Source organism: Trichechus manatus, unplaced genomic scaffold (assembly GCF_000243295.1).
Source record: "Trichechus manatus latirostris isolate Lorelei unplaced genomic scaffold, TriManLat1.0 scaffold00196, whole genome shotgun sequence".
Classification (NCBI taxonomy): Eukaryota; Metazoa; Chordata; class Mammalia; order Sirenia; family Trichechidae; genus Trichechus; species Trichechus manatus.
This window is the reverse complement of record NW_004444132.1, coordinates 2,034,213-2,052,526: the sequence shown is the minus strand read 5'-3', so window position 1 is coordinate 2,052,526 and position 18,314 is coordinate 2,034,213. Positions and strand designations below refer to the sequence as shown.

Below are 18,314 nucleotides of genomic sequence, written 5' to 3'. Positions count from 1 at the left end.
AAACAAATTCTAGTCATGGATATAAACAGGAGAAGGAGGAAGGTTATACTGTTGAAATATATCTGCATTTTTCTAACAAATTTTAAATCCCAGTAGCTGCGTTTCAATTTTATTATAGAAGACACAAATTACACTTTTAAAAAAATTAAGTCATTTTTAAAGTGAATAGAAATGTTATTTAAAACACATATTCAAGAAAGTTTTAAAACATGAATAGAAACTGCATAAAATATTTAAAATTAAATCATCTCATAAGGCCAAGATAATAAGAATTATTCTTTTATCCTATATAGTAGTACCACAGTATACTTGGAAGTTGGTTTCACCTCTTCCACTAACAGTTTAAATGGAAACTGAATTATTATTACAAGGTATGCCTTTATTTTTTCTTTTTTGTAAAGTGAGGAATTAGTCTTAAAACTAAAGAGACCACAAAATTAATTTACTCTCAAAATGCACCCAGAATACATATATATAATAGAGTGTAGTTAAAAAGATGATTAAGACTTTAAGAACAGTAATTCAAAGTAAGAAATGCAAATATTGAATAAACATATGAAAGGATCATATCTTCATCACTAAAGATATAAAGTAAAACAATGATATATCGGACTGGCAACAATTAAAAGGATATCTTTCTGGATGACAGTCAAGCAAAGTGTACCAAAGGCAATTGTGCATATTCTATACTATGGACATAATCAAAGACATGTATTTGCTTAACAGCATTCACTACAACAATGTATTACAGCAAAAAATGGAGTAGGGAGGGACAATTAAGAGGAGGACTGCTTTAGTAAATGGCATATTCATACAATGGAATAATAAACAATCATTAAGAAGAGAATACACATATCTGTGTTGATAACAGAAAAATAACATACACATACATACACTGCAGATATATAAGTGTATACATATACACACACATGCAGTATTTCTACGCAAATAAAGCAAGCTTTCTGTTTGTTTGCCAACTGTGCCCCCCCTCGAGGTATTTTCAATGCGCTATGCTAATGTTTTTTTTACATGTAAAAGAAAAATGGCATAGCAGCACTTACGAAAATATCTCACGGGGGAGGGCACAGTTGGCAAACAAACGTAGAAGGCATGCGTTAGCTGCGTAAAAATACGGTATGTTTGTGTGTGTATGTATGTGTGCATATGTGTATATATATGTATGCATATATGGTATACATAAACACACACAGATCTATAAGGATTACACCAAATTAAACACAATTAAAATGCTGACTGGTGTTTTGTTTTTCCTGTACAGGTGGAATGAGTGCTTTCTTCTTAGGCTTATCTGCAATTATTTAACTGAATTGAAACAATAGATTTGTTTGTTTTTTTGTCTGCTTTAAAGGAAAGTTAGCTAAGGCATGCCAATGACTGGCTGGCTACAATTTTTTTACAACTTTATGCCTACTTTAAAAATCTGGGTTTCACTATAGTCTACACAAAAATTCTCAAATCTAGCTCCACACAAAAGTCACCTAGTACGCTGATTAAAGTAAATGCAGATTCCTTGGTCCCGGCACTGATGATTCTGAGGGGAGCCTTGGTGGCACAGTGGTTAACAGACTGGCTGCTAACCAAAAGCTCAGCAGTTCGAATCCACCAGCCGCTCCTTGGAAACCCTATTGGGCAGTTCTACTCCTTCCTATAAGGTCGCTATGAGCCAGAATCAACTGGATGGCAATCGATTCGTTTTTTTTTTTTTTTTTGGTTTAAGCTAGGGCCCAGAAAGGTATACCTCTACTAAGTTCTCTAAATAATTCTGTGGAACAGAAACTTATTCATGGGTAAATTCTAAACAGTGGAACTGCTATATCAAAGATAAGCATATATTAAATTTAGGAAGATGATGACAATTATCTCTAGAAAAGTTGCACTAGCCACCTGACAGATACTTTTAGTTGCCTATCCAATATCCCCTCTCACCATCTTCCTTGTAATAAAACACTGATTTTGTTCAAGGCAAAAAATATACTTAATCCTGAAAAGTACATCTGCTAAAGAATTCTGGGAAAGCTTTTGCTTTTCTCATGAAAAGGAACAGTCACAACTAGTGTAGTTCTTCCTTCTGCTACTTTCTTTCTGCCTTCCCACCAACAGAATGGGAACATTCATTTGACAGAAGACAAGATGATGGGAATTATGACTGGCTACAAGACAAGGAGTGACAGACTGACCCAAATAAAGAGGATCTGTATTGGGAAAGTGAAAAGAAAAGAAGCAGAACAAGTAAGGGGGAGCCAGATTATGGACAAAGGGATTTGAGAAGAAATGATACAAAGGCAAATCTAGTTTGTACATATTAAAGGAGATTCCAAAGTTTTCAATCACCAGAAAAAATAAGATCCCTTCTACCTGAATGACCTTGGTTAATGTTAACAGCTTTTCCTAGCTTAATCCATTTCAGGGCATAGGAAAGGCAAAGAAACTTCCCAATTTATTTTGCTCTCTTTATTCTCCTCCTTTAAAGAAAAGACATAGTTAAAGACTGATTTTTCACGTGCAAATAATCGCTGGTTCATTTGAGTTTTTTTCCCCCCATAACTCAGTGAAAAAATTTTAAAAAGACTGCTGGTGAATGCATCCTGAATCATTTACTACCTATCCTATGCTAACCGCATACGTAAGTAGGACATAAGGATTTCTTCTGACATCAGCAAAGTTACCACACCCTTGCATTTTCAGAGACCGTCATTTACTCCACACCCTGAAATTATAGTGTTGTAAAAAGAATTAAGAACATCAGCTTCACCCTCAGGGGGATCACTTTTCTGACGATTTCAAAAATCACAAGGCCGAAAGAAGAACACATCAAAGTTATTTTTTTAATAAGTTATTTCAACATATTTTTCATAATGTGGCAATTACTAGTATGAGTTTATTCTTAACAACAACCTGTTACTTCCAACTAGCAACGTAAGATGGCAAAGGCTAAAAAGTAACTATTAAAAGGAAGAACATAGCTTAACTATAACTAAATCAGCAAGTATGAAGTACAAAAGACTAGGAATTAAAATTTCCATGTCTTTCATCACAAGATAAAGTACAGTATGCTGAACACTGGAAAGAACACAGAACAGGGGAGCAGGGATGAGTCCCACTTCTCTCCCTTACTAGTTGTATGATCCTAAATCAAGCCTTACTTTCTTACTTCTAAATGGGATTCATAATATTTTAGCAGTACCTGCTTCACAGGGCTGCTGAGAACATCAGATGAGACAGGAGCATGCCAAAGTCTTAAAAACTAAATTCTCATACATAAAAAAATTAATGAAAAAAATTTAATCCCTTGGGAAGTACTATCCAAACTCAAGACACTGTATTTTAAAGTAACTGAGGAAAATAAAAACGAACTTCCCGATGCACTGAATTTTTTGCAGTAGAAATTTCTAAGAAGAGGAAATAAAAGGCGTTAACTGACTTCATAAAACTGGTAGTCAACACCGAGTTTATCTGGAGGTATACCTACTTCATGATTTTTTTCTATTTTAGACATTTTCCTACCTTCCTATTAGAGGAGATTAAGAATTAACTCTTATACCAACTAAACTTGCACACACTTCCCTCTCCCATGCTCTCAGTATAGTTGTATCAGTTTGGGGTAAAATCAATATTCAGTTAACATTACTATTATGGATTGCATTGTGTCCTCCAAAAATGTGTGTCAACTTGGCTAGGCCATGATTCTCAATATTGTGTGACTGTCCACCATTTTGTCATCTGATGTGATCTTCCTATGTGTTGTAAATCCTACCTCTATGATATTAATGAGGCAGTATTAGAGGCAGTCACGTTAACGAGGCAGGATTCAATCTACAAGATTAGGTTGTATCTTGAGTCAATTCTCTTTGGAGATAGAAAAGAGAAAAGGGAGCAGAGAGACAAGGAGACTTCATTTCCACCAAGCAAGAAAAGCCAGGCGTGTGCATCCTTTGGACCTGGGGTCCCTGAATTGAGAAGCTCCTAGACCTGGGGAAGGTTGATGACAAGGACCTTTTCCCAGAGCTGACAGAGAGAGAAGGCCTTCCCCTGGAGCTGGCACCCTGAATTTGGACTTCTCGCCTCCTAGACTGTGGGAGAATAAATTTATCTTTGTTAAAGCCATCCACTTGTGGTATTTCTATCATAGCAGCACTGGATAACTAAGACAATTACTATATGCCTAAGTAAACATTTTTTTCAAGCTAAGTCATTTGGTATAATTACATTTCCTTGCTTATACCTCTTTATATCTTCCCTCAGTATTTTCATTTGCTTGGTTTTCTTTGAAAATTGACCCCTACACCCTCTAAAAGCTCTTATAAAATTCCTTCAAGAAACAATTCGCCACTTAGCCTTTCTGAAACCATCTAACCTTGTTACAATCTAGACTGGTCCATCATGTCTAGATTTTCTTTGTTCATTTTAACCCAAGGATTCTTTTCACCTGTCTCCTGGGCTGAATCCCATTTATAACAGCCCAAATGTTTTTCTTTTTTGATTTTTTCCTCTTTTAGAGGATCATTTCTATTCTTATTACTATTTCTATTACTTCCTAGAAAAGGGTACTTGGGTACACTTCTGAAATCCTCATAACTGAATGTCTGAGTACAAAATTCTAGATTGAAAATCATTTTTTCTGAGAGCTTTGAAGGAATCTATCATCTCCTAGCATCTGGTGTTACTGATGAGAAAAGCGTGATGCCATTTTTATTCTTCATCCTCTATATCTGACTTGTTCTTTCTCTGTGGAAGCTTTATCCCAGGTATTCTGAAATTTTATAATGATGTGCCTTCATGTAGGTCTTTTCCATTCATTCTGCAAGGCATTCGTTTGGAAGGCCTATTTTAATCTAGACACATAATTCAATTCTTGGGAACTGTTTTATATTATTTCTTTGATTATTCTTGATTTTCTTTTGTCTTTTTCTTGAACTCACACTACTTAGATAACCAGACCTCCTGGACTGATCCTCTAGTTTCTTATCTTTTCCCACTTCTTTGACTCATTCTATTTTGAAATATTTTTTAAACTGTCTACTGAATTTCTAATATATCATCAAATTTTAAACTTCCATTTCTTATTGTCTAAAATAATCCTTTTTATAGTCTCCTGTTCCCAGTTCATAAGAACAACATCTTTTGTTATCTGATAACTTAAATTTTCTTCTGTTCTTAGCACTATCTCTCTTTCTTCTGAGTGTGTTTTAACTGTTTGTTTTGGCTTCTAAAGTACTGCATGATGATTTTCAAACTTTTGTTCATGGATAAGTTTGAGGCATTACAAAGCTAACTGAAAGCTAGACAGGGTTTGTCGATGGTGGGCCTCAGTGGAGGATGTAATTCTGTTGAGATGGGAGCCCAAATTGTGCTGGTGATGTCACCATCCAATATGCTGAATTTCATTCAGTTTTCTCATTTTCAGTAAGACCCTTCAACCCACCACCACCACCACCACCAGCTATGCCTAAACTTCTCTGGTTACATCTTCTTCATATAATAAACTTCCAGCTTTTTTTGCAAGCTATCCTAGATGGAGAAAGAAAATTTAGGGTCTAAACTACTCTAGACTTTCAACCAATCCTCCTATTTTCACTTCCTTTACTTGCTTATTATTAACTTACCTTTCTGCAGGCACAGAGCTGAACAAAGAATATAAAAGCCTACATCAGTCAGTTAGTGCTGCTGCATCTTTCTTCCAAATTTTGTTCCTAATTTTCATCTGTTTACAAATCCTCTCCTGTTCTTTGTCCTTTTGAGTTTCTACCATTTTATTTCTTTTTTACTTTATCTTACTTATTGTTTTTATTTTTTTATTTATGTTATTCATTTCATTTTAGTTCTTTCTGTTTTCTTTCGTGGAGTTTAAGGAGGAAATAAATGCATGGTAAAGTCAATCCACTGTGTTAAACTGGAAGTCTTAAACCACTTCTACCTTAAAAGTGGAGGGCATTGGTGGTTTAGTGGTAGAATTCTTCCCTTCCATGCAGGAGACCCAGGTTCGATCCCTGACAAATACGCCTCATGTGCAGCTACCACCCATCTGTCACTAAACGCTTTCATGCTGCTATGATGCTGAACAAGTTTCAGTGGTGCTTCCAGACTAAGACAAACTAGGAAGAAAGGCTTGGCAATCAACTTTTGAAAATCAGCCAATGAAAACCCTATACAGATCACAGTGGTCCAATTCTCAACCAATCATGAGAATGGTGCAGACCCAGGCAGCATTTCATTTTGTTGTACATGAGGTTGCCATAAATCAGAGGCTAAGTAGACAGCAGCTAATAACAACTTTAAAGGTCCTTAAAAACCAGAGAAATCCACCCACTTATTGACAGCTGATCTTCAATAAAGGGTCAAAGTCCATTAAATGAGGAAGAGAAAGTCTCTTTAACAAATGGTGTTGGCAAAATTGGGTATCCATTTGAAGAAAAATGAAACAAGATCCATACTTCACACCATACACAAAAACTAATTCGAAATGGATCAAAAACGTAAATGTAAAACCTAAAACTATAAAGATCATGGAAGAAAAAATAGGAACAACACTAGGGTCCCTAATACATGACATAAGGAGAATACCAAACATAACTAAAAACATACAAACAGCAGAAGATAAACCAGATAACTAGACCTCCTAAAAATTAAACACTTATGCTCATCAAAAGACTTCACCAAAAGACTAAAACCTACAGACTGGGAAAAAATTTTTACCTATGACATATTAGACAAAGGTCTAATTCTCTAAAATTTATAAAAAATTTCAACACCTAAACAACAAAAAAACAAACAATCCAATTTAAAAATAGGCAAAAGATATGAACAAATACTTCACCAAAGAAGACATTCAAGTGGCTAACGAACACGTGAAGAGATGCTTGTGATCATTAGCCATTAGAGAGACAAAAATCAAAACTACAATGAGATACTATCTCACCCCAACAATAATGGCAATGACCCCCAAAAAAAACATAAAACAACAAATGCTGGCAAGGTTGTGGGGAACTCTTATACACTGCTGGTGGGAAAGTAAAATGGTACAACCACTATGGAAACAGGTATTGCAATTCCTTAAAAAGCTAGAAATAGGAATACCATACGATCCAGCAATCCCACTCCTAGGAATATATCTGAGAGAAATAAGAGGCATGACAAGAATTGACAAATGCACACCTATGTACATTGCAGCATTATTCGCAACAGCAAAAAGATGAACATAACCTAAGTGCCCATCAATGGATGAACGGATAAACAAACTGTGGTACATACACTCAATGGAATACTACACAGTGATAAAGAATGATGATGAATCCACAAAATATGTGACAACATGGATGAATTTCAAGGATTACACTGGGTGAAATAAGTCAATCACAAAAGGACAAACACTGTATGAGACCACTATCATAAATAGTTTATGAAAAGAAAGGTTTACACACTGCGGTTTGATGGATAGCTTTTATACGGCTTTTCCTGCCACGGTCTTGTAACTCCCACTCAAGTGACTGGGTGGAACTATACAAAGAAGGTAACTGTGGCCCATCAAGGAGATTAGATAGCTTGCTAATAATGCAAATAGTTTATGGCACCTGTGTCGGGGTAGGACTATGAAAATAAGGTCTATGGAACCCTAACAAGGGATTGGTCAATTTTGCCATCCCGTTAGGCTTAAAATAAGCCACCCCGGAAGCAGTAAGAGAGGACTTCACCACCAGCAAGAAAGAAGAACCAGGAGTGGAGTGCATCCTTTGGACCTGCGATCCCTGTGCTGAGAAGCTCATGGAAATAGGAGACCGAGAGAGAGCTGTTAACACTGAAGATGGTGAAAAGTAGGGGGAAGAAACGGCAGCTGGGGAGCGGCAGGAGACAGCCTGGCCCACAGAGCTAGAGCTGAGTGCCTTTTTGCGGAGGATTATTGGTGCAGTGGAGTGCCTATGGCATTTACTGGCAGAGCTAAAAGAGCTTTGTAACAGGGCAGAGGCAAAGGGTCAGAGAGAGTCATGCCTGCAGGCACAACTCAGAAGAGGCTGTCCTGATGGAAGAAATGTATCCTGAGCATGAAACTAAATTGTAACCTGTTACTTCCCTAATAAACCCCATAATGGTGAGTATTGTCTATGAGTTCTGTATGGCCACTGCAATGAATTACAGAATTCAGCAGAGAAGTAAAGAGCGTTGTAGGAGGGACAGTTGGTGTTAGAACTGGTAGAAAAGGGTAGCGAAAGGAGGTGTGTCTGACTTCCACCTCACAGGAATCAGGCTCAGGCTGTTTATCTTGATTATCCTTCCCCTTGTGAAGTTAGAGGAGGTCAGACGCTGCCCCCAGGCCATTTTTTACAGTTAGTGTCAGAAGCCGGGATCCTTGCAAAGGCTCCAGACTCATGGAAGCATAGTATTTAGGAAGAGAAAGAAAGAGGAGGCTTGGAAAGTGAAATGTTTTCTTTTTAGATGGTTATTTTGGTTATTGTTACTTGTAATGGCTGAAAGGAAAGTAAGAAATGTTACCCTGCAGCTGAAGGGAGAAATGCCCTATCTGGAGTGGCTCCAGGCAAGGGCCAGGCCAGTAAAAGGAGATGACTGATAGGGGCCAAGGTCTTCTGCTTCCACCCAGCCAGAGGCCCAAGGCCATATGCATATGAATGGGGAGATAGTCAAGGGGTAGAAAAGATGAAAGTGAAATGTTTTAAAAAGTTATGTGTTTATCTGAATGTACTATGGATACTGAATGTTTCTCCTACCTAGTGTTGCAAGGTAGACATAAATGTATGATAGAAATGAATACTGGGTATTATAAATTACAGTGAGCTGTGTAACCCCACCTTCAGCCAATACTTGATTGGATATGCTAAAAAGGGAACTAGGATTTGCCCAGAGGGAAAGAGGTTTTTTGTTTCAAGTCAGTAGCCCTGTGTATAGAGTTGGAGCTTAGGTAGAAAACCTGAACCTCACTCAGAATTTGCATTTGAAAAGACATGCAGAACTGCTGGGAGAGTAGGAAATTTGCCTTTGAAGGAAGGATGGGCAGAGTTAAAAAAAAAAAAAAAAAGACAGCTTTGCTTTTTGAATTTCCAGCAAGATGTTTGCCTCTGGATACACTGAAGCAGGAAGACAGTGTCCATCAGAAGGAAACCCCTGAGTAGACAGCTTGGTATGCTCAGTTTTGGTGACCACCTGGGTCCATTCATGAATGGAAGTGAGGGAGGCACAGCAATGAAGAGACAGGCTGAGTTTGGCACCCACTGACCTAGCCCATGGGGGCTAGGAATGAGAGAGAGAGAGAAGGGGCTGGCTGGTCTGAAGTGCTGGGAGGTATGTGTGAACTCCTGAGCCTAAAGGGCTGGTAGTCATTGTGACCTACCTTGGATAGCTAGGGATGAGCTGACCAGAACCTAGTGAATGAAGACGTCTGACACTGTGAGCTGGTGTAGAGTGCTGCAATTTGATGGCTTGCTCTGGACCGGACTTTGCTTATGGATGCAAAACCTCGAAGTTCCAACTGAACAGAAGATTCTTCAAGACCAAGGAACATGCTTGTCTCCTCAGACTACTGCCTTGATAGGGACGGGCAATTTAAATATTGCTATCTATAACAGGGGGGAATAAAAGCATGAAGTGGCTAGCTTATATGCTTTCCTGAGTGGGCTTACAAAATGAGGGGGAAAAGGGAGGATTCTCACTGAATATTCTTTTCCTAATAGGTCTGGGGAAGAGAGGGTGGGGGAAGATGCTGATAGGATTATATGATTCTGGTAAGTAATGACTGTTAACACTATTAACTGTGATTGTAAAAACTCTAACTGTAGAAGCTGTAAGTGTTAAAGAGTGGGCTAAGGGGGAGGCACTGCTGGACTGGAGTACAGTGGCCAAATCTAAAGTCCCTTAAAGGTTTTGCTATGCTGATACCGAATGAGGCTCAGAGCAAGGGAATAATCTTCTCTCAGTTAAATTTTATCAGAGGCCAGAAAGGGTGAAGCCAAGATGACTTTTGGAGAACCTGACCACATCAGATGGACTCCTGCAGCAGACCTGAATAGCTGGTACCTGAGTAATCTCACCCTGAGGACTCTTTGCCCTACTGAAGGACTAGTTGTTAATGACTGTTTTGGACTAGTAAAAGTTATCCTCCAAATATGAAAGAATCATGGCTAGAAAAGCCCGGGGGTGGCCCGCGGTGCGATGGATCGCTTTTACACTGTCTTTCTCACCATGGTTTTGCAACTCCCACCGAAGTCATTGGGTGGGACTATACAAATAAGGTGACTGTGGCCCACCAAGGGGATTGGGCAGTTTGCTAATCATGTAAATAAAGTTCATGGTACCCATGTGGGGGGTGTGACCATGCAAATAAGGTCTATGGAACCCTAACAAAAGGATTGGTCAGTTTTGCCATCCCATTAGGCTTAAAATGAGCAGGAGATGGCCCTACCCACAGAGCAAGAAAGCTGAGTGTCTTCGGGCAGGAGGCCTGCTGGCAGAGTAGGGTGCCTCAGGACACCTGGTAGAGCTTGGCAGAACCAGGGAGTTAGAGAGCTGAGTGCCTTTGGGACAAGGATTACTGGCGGAGTGGAGTGCCTCTGGGCACTTAACTGGTAGAGCCAAAAGTTTTGTAAACACTTGCCCAAGCAGGGCAGAGGCCAGGGGCCAGAGAGAGGCATGCCTGTGGTCACAGCTCAGAAGAGGCTGCCCTGATGGAAGAACTGTATCCTGAGCATTCCTGAACCTGTTAGCTCCCTAATAAACCCCATACTGTTGAGTATTGTCTGTGAGTTCTGTGTGGCCATTGCAATGAATTATTGAACTCAACAGAGAAGTACAAAGTGCCATGGGAAGGACGGTTGGTGTCAGAATTGGAAGAAAGGGCTGGCAACAGGAGGTACATCTGATCTCTGCCTCAGAATTGGTAAAGATGGTAGAAAGAGGAGGCATGTCTGACCTCTGTCTCATAGGAATCAGCCAGGGGCTGGTGATCTTGATTCTCCTTCCCCCTAGTGAAGTTAGAGGAGGTAAGATGCAGCCCCAACACCATTTTTACACACACAGAAACATTTTTTGATGGTCACCAGGGATGGCAGGGGGAGGGAGGAAAAATCACTAGCTAGAGAGTAGACAGGTATTAACTTTGGTGAAGGGAAAGGCAGTACACATTATAGGGCAAGTCAACACAACATAACCAAGGCAAGGGAAGACACTGAGAGGTACACAAGAATAAAAGGCAATGAAGGTAACTACTATAACATACACAATACTGCCCCAACACTAATAACAAACAATAATTTATGAGTGGACACACAGGTAGAAATGTAAGATAAAAAGGTATGGGAGGGCGTATGGGAGTATACCCATGTGCATATATAGGTTTGGCTGTGGATATTCTACATACATATTTGTATGCACTGCAAGTATATTTATATATATATAACAAAGTATACAGGGACAGAGTCATGGAAACAGCCTAGATATAACCAAACATCTCACGGGACTGAGTTACAGACTTTGAAGGCTAAGGACCATAGTTTTGGGGGACATCTAGGTCAATCGGCATAGCATAGTTAATAAACAAAACGTTCTACATCTTATTTTGGCGAGTAGCATCTGCGGTCTTAAAAGCTTGCGACTGATCATCTAAGATACAACTATTGGTCTCTTTCCGTCTGGAGCAAAGGAGAGTGAAGAAAACCAAAGGCTCAAGGAAACAATTAGTCCAAAGGACTAACGGACCATAGGAATAACAACCTCCACCAGCCTGAGACTAGAAGAACTATATGGTGCCTGGCTACCACTACCGACAGCTCTGAGCAGAATCACAATAGAAGGTCCCAGTTACCAAAACCCCTTGCCATTGAGTCGATTCCAACTTATAGCGACCCTATAGGACACAGCAGAACTGCCCCCATACAGTTTCCAAGGAGCGCCTGGATCTGAACTGCCAACCTTTTGGTTAGCAGCCATAGCTCTTAACCACCATACCACCAGGGTTTCCAGGTCCCGGTTAGAGGAAAAAAAAAAAATGCAGAACAAAATTCAATTTCATAAAAAAGACCAGGTTTACTGGTCTGAGAAAGACTGGAGGAACCGCCGAGACTACGGCCCTTAAGACACCCTTCTAACTTGGAACTGAAACCATTCCTGGAGATCAACTTTCAGCCAAATAATAGAGAGGCCTATAAATAAACAATAACACAAGTGAGGAAAGTGCTCCTTAGAAAAATCATCTACATGAGACCAAAAGGACCACATATGCCCAAAAGCAAGGATGAGAAGGCAGGAAGGGGCTGGAAAACCAGACGAATGGAAATGGGGAACTCAGGGTGTTAATGGGGAGAGTGCTAACACATTGTGGGGATTACAACCAATGTCATGGAACAATGTGTGTATAAATTATTGAATGGGAAATTAATTCGCTCTGTAAACCTTCACCTAAAGCACAATTGTTTTTTAAAAAAAAAGTGGGGGGGGGGATAAGAGTCACAAGACCTGAATTTTAGTTTCCACTTACACTTCATTTCTCAATGAATTGGTTTCTAAAGAAAACATGATAGTGGAAAATAACGCCCTGCCCAGTGGAGTGGTAAAGAAGATAGATTGAGCTTTAATTCAACATTTCTAAGTACCTACAGTATGGAAGTAAAAATAAGAATGGTTGACATTTTTTGAAAACTTACTATAAGCAAAGCACTATGCTAAGCACTTAACAGATCTCATTAATCCTTTCAACTCTACAATAAATCTAGGTATAATTATATGGTTCCCAATTTACGGATGAGGCAAAAAGGGCTCAGAGAAATTAAGTAACCTTGCACAAGAACATACAGCTAGTAAACAAAAGAAACAGGATGCTACCCAGATCTAACTCCAAAATCCATATAAGACATAACACAGGTATACTTGAAATGTGTACGTATGTTGCTAAATTTGCCCTCTTAAAAAGTCCACACTGACACTCTTATCTCTTTGCTCCTAGCCATTTGTGCAAATCTGATAGGCAAAAAGTTGTATCTGATTTAATTTAAAAGAATAGTTGATATCTTTTCGTATGTTTGCTGGTGTTTGCGTTTATTTTGTAAGTTGTTTGCTCATATCTTTTGCACATTTTTCTACTGTGTTGCTTGTCTTTTTTCTTTCCAATCTGTGAAAGTGCCTTGTATATCTGGACTATTAACCCCTTCTCTATTGTTATAAAAGTGGTAAACATATACTCAGAATCCCAATTCTCACCATTCTTGTTCAGGCCACTCTTCTCTCAGCTGGAATACTGTTATAGTCTTCTATAGCTTTCTATAGGCCTCCTGCTTCTTTACTTGCTCCACCCCATCTATACCTCCCTGTCCCCATTCTATTCTCAAAACAATAGCTAGTGATCTTTTTAAAATATAAATCATACCATATCACTCCACTGCTCAAAGCTCTCCATTTCACAGATTAAAAGTCATTCTTCCAAGAACCCACTGCTCTTCCCTCCCACCATTTACCTCATCTTCTACTCTCACCCTCTCTCACTCAGCTCCAACAACACAGACATCTTGCTGTCTCTCAAACAGACCACATTTGCCTGTCTGAGAGCCTTTGCACTGCCTGTTCCCTCTGCCCAGAGTGATCTTCTCCCAGAAACCCATATAGCTACCTTCCTCACCTCCTTTAAACCTTTGCTGAAATGTCACCTTTTCAATAAGACCCACCTGGGCCACCCTAATTAAAATAGCAACTTGGTCTCATTCACAGCATGTTTGATCCCCTTCACCTTGCTCTACTTTCCTTCTTTTATCAGCAGAATAGTGAATGAATTACTTATTTAGTATATCCTGCTTTAAAGATTAATTACCCTTTTCTTTGTATTCGGAGCCCTGGTGGCACAGTGGTTAAGAGCTCGCCTGCTAACTGAAAGGTCAGCAGTTTGAATCCACCAGTCACTCCGTGGAAACCCTATGGGGCAGTTCTACTCTGTCCCACAGGGTCGCTATGAGTCGGAACTGATTCGATGGCAAGGAATTTGTTTTTGTTTTGTTTTTTTTAATTCACATTACTATTGCTATAATTTGGAGCAGTTCATTAGTAGAATGATCGCCTTCTATGCAGGAGACCCAGGTTGGATTCTGGTCAATGCACCTTATGTGCAGCCACCACCTGTCAGTGGAGACTTGCATGCTGCTATGATGCTAAACAGGTTTCAGTAGAACTTCCAGACTAACATGGACTAGGAAGAAAGGCCTAGCAATCTTCCAAAAATCAGCCAGTGAAAAACCTCTGGATCACAACAGTTTGATCCACAGGCTTGGCACAGGTCATGGGGTCGCCATGAGTGGGGTGACTCAACAACTAACAACAGTTGCTACAGTTAAAGTAATCATTATCTCCCCACTAGATCAGTGTTTTTCAAACTACAGACTACTTCAGACCAGCTTCTTCTTTTTTTTAAAGTGGAAAATAGAAATAATATTATCAGAGCGCTTTGTAATACACAAAGGTATACTGTTTAATGATATTTTGATGCAATTATACACAAGTACGACACAACTATCGTATGTTAAACTGCCTGGCACAAAGAAGACAATACTTTTGAAAGAATGTTGTCATCATGCACTGCGATGACTTTAATTAACAGCTATCAATGATAATAATAAGAGATGCTATTTATTGAACAATTATTTTGTTAAATGCCACTATCCCATTTTTAAGGACAGGTAAACAAAAGTTTATTAAGATTAAATAACTATTCCAAGCTTACAGCCAGGACTCAATCCCATCCTGTCTAACTCCAAAACTCTTGCCTCCTCTCTACTAACCTCTATAGCACTGACATTCTATCTCCATTGAGTTTTTTTCAATTCAGCTACCTCTTGCTTTCAGGCCTTAGTGTTTCTACCTGGAATGTTCTCCCACCTCATTATCCCACCCCCACATTCCCACTTGGTCCCTTCAACTTTCTGGGCAAAGTTTAAACATCTCCTCCTGAAGTCTTCCTATAACCCCCAAGTTGGTTAGGTTGCCCCCATTAATGCTCCCACAGCACTGCTGTTTTCTCCATAGCACAGATCATATTTGTGATACTTATTCATGTCTATCTTTCCCACTAGATTACAAACGTCTTGAAGGTAAGGACCAGATTTACCACCACCTAGGGGATATAATACACCTGGAGACCTAGTACACTCTAAATTCATTGAATAACAAATAGCACCTCTCTAAACTTCATCTTTTAAATAATCACACACATTTTGCTGTAAAGATTATAAATATCCTCTTCTTTTCATTCATACTATTATTGTTATAGTTTAAGTAATTATTATCTCCCCACTAGATCAACGTTTTTCAAACTGCAGACTGCTTCAAAACAGTTCTCATTTTTTAATGGAAAAATTTTAAATAATAAAAAAATTAGTGTGCATGCACACAGCAAGGGCATATTGTTGAAATATACACACATCCAACTATTGCATATTGGGTTGTGATGTAACATGGACATTCCATTGTGCACGGCAGTTAAAAATTTTGATCTTTTTACTTTTTACTCTCTAAATGCCCTTGTACCTGCGGAGGTACTCAAAATCATATTTTTTTTTTTTTAAATAAACAGATATATATAAAAATCTGAAAGTCAGGAGCTTGAGTACTGCAAATCAACTAGATTCACAATCCACAAGTCACTCTGTGCTTCATGTACAGAAAGACCATTTGAAGCCTGGGTTTTAAGAAAAAAGAGGCTGTCATAACCACTGGCTCTTGTGACTGTTTTTAGAGGCGACGTAATATGTTCACAGACTGATTTTTTCTAGCTTCTACATATTAAACACTTACCATGTTCCAAAAACTGAGATGACTACCTTATATATATATTTAAATAAACATCTGCATCATCTTCAGAACTTTGAGAAAGATTATCAGTTGGCTGGAACTACTGCTTTTTCCTCCTTCAGCTATTTTTTTCAAATAAAAACAATCCTACATCTAATGCAGAATATTTGTTAACAAAGCACATGTCAACACACCACATGTTGCTTCTCTTTAAAATAAAAAAAAAGGAAACTCTTAGCATTTTTTTATGAAGTTCTTTTTCTTATTCAACTATAAAACCAAAAAAAAAAAAAAAAAAACTATAGATAAGTAAAAACATTACCAAGTATTCCAAGACTAAAAAAAAATCTGCTTTTCCATTCTCACTTCAAATATCACACCTCACCTACTAATTAGCTATCTTTAGTCAACCCCCAATTATTTCAGAGCTCACAATTTTAAGAACTAGTCTTTTCAGTAGAACTCCTTTCAGTCACTTTATTTATCCCTACCAGAGGGTGAACAGTGGAAAGTTCCAACTTTTCCAACTCTAGAATGAGGTTATAAAGCTGGTGGGGGAAAAAACTGACAGTAGTTGCTTGTTTTTTCCAATCCATGTAAGCTCCCACAGTGCCCAAAACACCTAAGTTCCAACATGAGCTTCAGAGTTCCCTGCATGAAACTTGGTTTTCTTAAGCTTCAACCTTTCCGGCTGCAGAAAAATTTAAAGTATTTCTGAACAGACAGGATCAGCTGCCTAATAACCTGACGTCCTAAAAGAAAAGGCAACGTAAATATCAAACTGAAAAGTATCATTTTAATCTACATAAAAATATACGATATTATGGCAGTAACAATCATACATTAAGAAGTACTACTTATAACCTTCAAGATGGGATTTTGGAGGTAGACTGAACAACACCAGTACTGGTCTCTGGCTACAAAAGGTGAACATTATTCTTACATACATTTCTTAAAAAAACAATCTTACTAGGATCTTTGACGTCTGCTTTTTCTGTTTCTATCCTATCCTGCCAAATGCTCTGGCCAATCTTTGGGGTGCAAGGTCCCAAAACAGTTGCTTACGTAGTTAGAACGCAGAATGTGCCCTACAAGGCGCCTAAATGCTTCATTAATAGAATTTGTATTATATCCTCCGAATCCTCTGGCGGCTGCTAAAAGGGCTCCTTCCACTCCCAGTAGTCCCACTCACAGTGGTTTCCAGCTCTTGAACGAAGCAAGCAATTCAGACCTACTCCCAAATCTCTTCTTAAATCCAGGTGAAAGAGGCCCACACCTCCCGCTCTGCCCTGAAGCACGCGTCCAGAGAAACGTTTGATCTAAGAAAATAAACCTCGCACCGCTCCACCCAACAGGTGGGAAAGAGAAAGGGATGGGCATCTAGGAGTAGAGTCCAAGCCAGGCCTCAAACAGGGCGGGAGAGTGAGGCCGCGGCCTTAGTGCGGCCTGAGACAAGGCAGGCCCCTTCCTGCCCCCAGTATCACCCCCTCCAACCAATTCCAAGACGCCCACCCCAGCTGACCTTACGATGGATGCCACTCAAGGCCATAAGCCGAAGCCTGGACCAACCTAGCCGAAGATGTCACTTCCACCGCCTCCGTCCTCACAACCACCACAGCGACCGCCACCACCGCCACGGCCGACTAGTCAAGAACCCGGCGCGCATGCGTCGGTTCCGCGGGAAGCGAAGAGTCACGTGGGGCCGCAGCGCGCAGGCCTCGCCCTCCCTAGGATCTCCGCTGCCTCTGCCCGGCTCTGACAGGACCCTGCGGCTACCGAAAACCAAGGCGGCGTCTCCTACCCCATTTCCCCACTATCTGGATTTCCCAAGCCAAAAAGAGGTCTTTAGGACCTTTCACGCTCCTGATTTTAGATGCGGACAGCGCCCCGCCCTCCTCAAAGAAAAATGTTATTCTTTTTCTAGCAAATCTTACATGGTTTTCCCAACAATTGCTCAGGTTTTACCCCTCTACCTAAGAATGGGCAGAAATTCAGCCTTAAATTCCCAAATATCAAGATGGCATGGATTCTGGGCACACTCAGGTCTCCTGACGATGAGACATTGGTGGATTTAGGGAACGGACTACTAAAGGGATATGTACAGTTATCCTCTGGGCAAATGGAGTCTGCATTGTGTTGATAATCTTAGCTGTCCTCTTCAGTTGTACCCCATCCTCACCTATTTAAAAAGACTTTTTTGTTTGTTTGTTTGTTTTTCCCCAAACCTGTCCCCTCTCCCTTCAAGAATCTTGTACAACAGTGCCTGCAGTCATCAATTACTTCCCACGCAATCTCTTGTTGAAGGCACAGTAGAATCACAACTGGTCAGTAACTTCCTTTTCCGGAATCTTATCTCCAGAAAGGTTTCTCATTAAGTTGATGTTTCTTTTTTTTTTTTTTTACTGTACTTCAGATGAAGGCTTACAGAACAAATAGTTTTTCATGAAACAGTAGTACACATATTGTTTTATGACATTGGTTAACAACCCCACAACATGTCAACCCTCTAACTTCTCGACCTTTTT

The 18,314-nt window shown here is 39.5% G+C and overlaps 1 protein-coding gene across 2 annotated transcripts in view; it reads right to left on the bottom strand.

Moving 5' to 3' along the window:
• Positions 1-17,458, bottom strand: part of PRPF39 (pre-mRNA processing factor 39) — a 39,078-nt gene extending 21,620 nt beyond the window's left edge. Inside the window, exon 1 of one of the 2 annotated variants that reach the window (XM_004387878.2) lies at positions 17,312-17,458. The gene's annotated coding sequence lies outside the window, so the exon portion shown is untranslated. The remainder of the gene's footprint in view (positions 1-17,311) is intronic. The other variant, XM_023741986.1, reaches the window with a different exon arrangement.
• Positions 17,459-18,314: the final 856 nt, after the last annotated feature.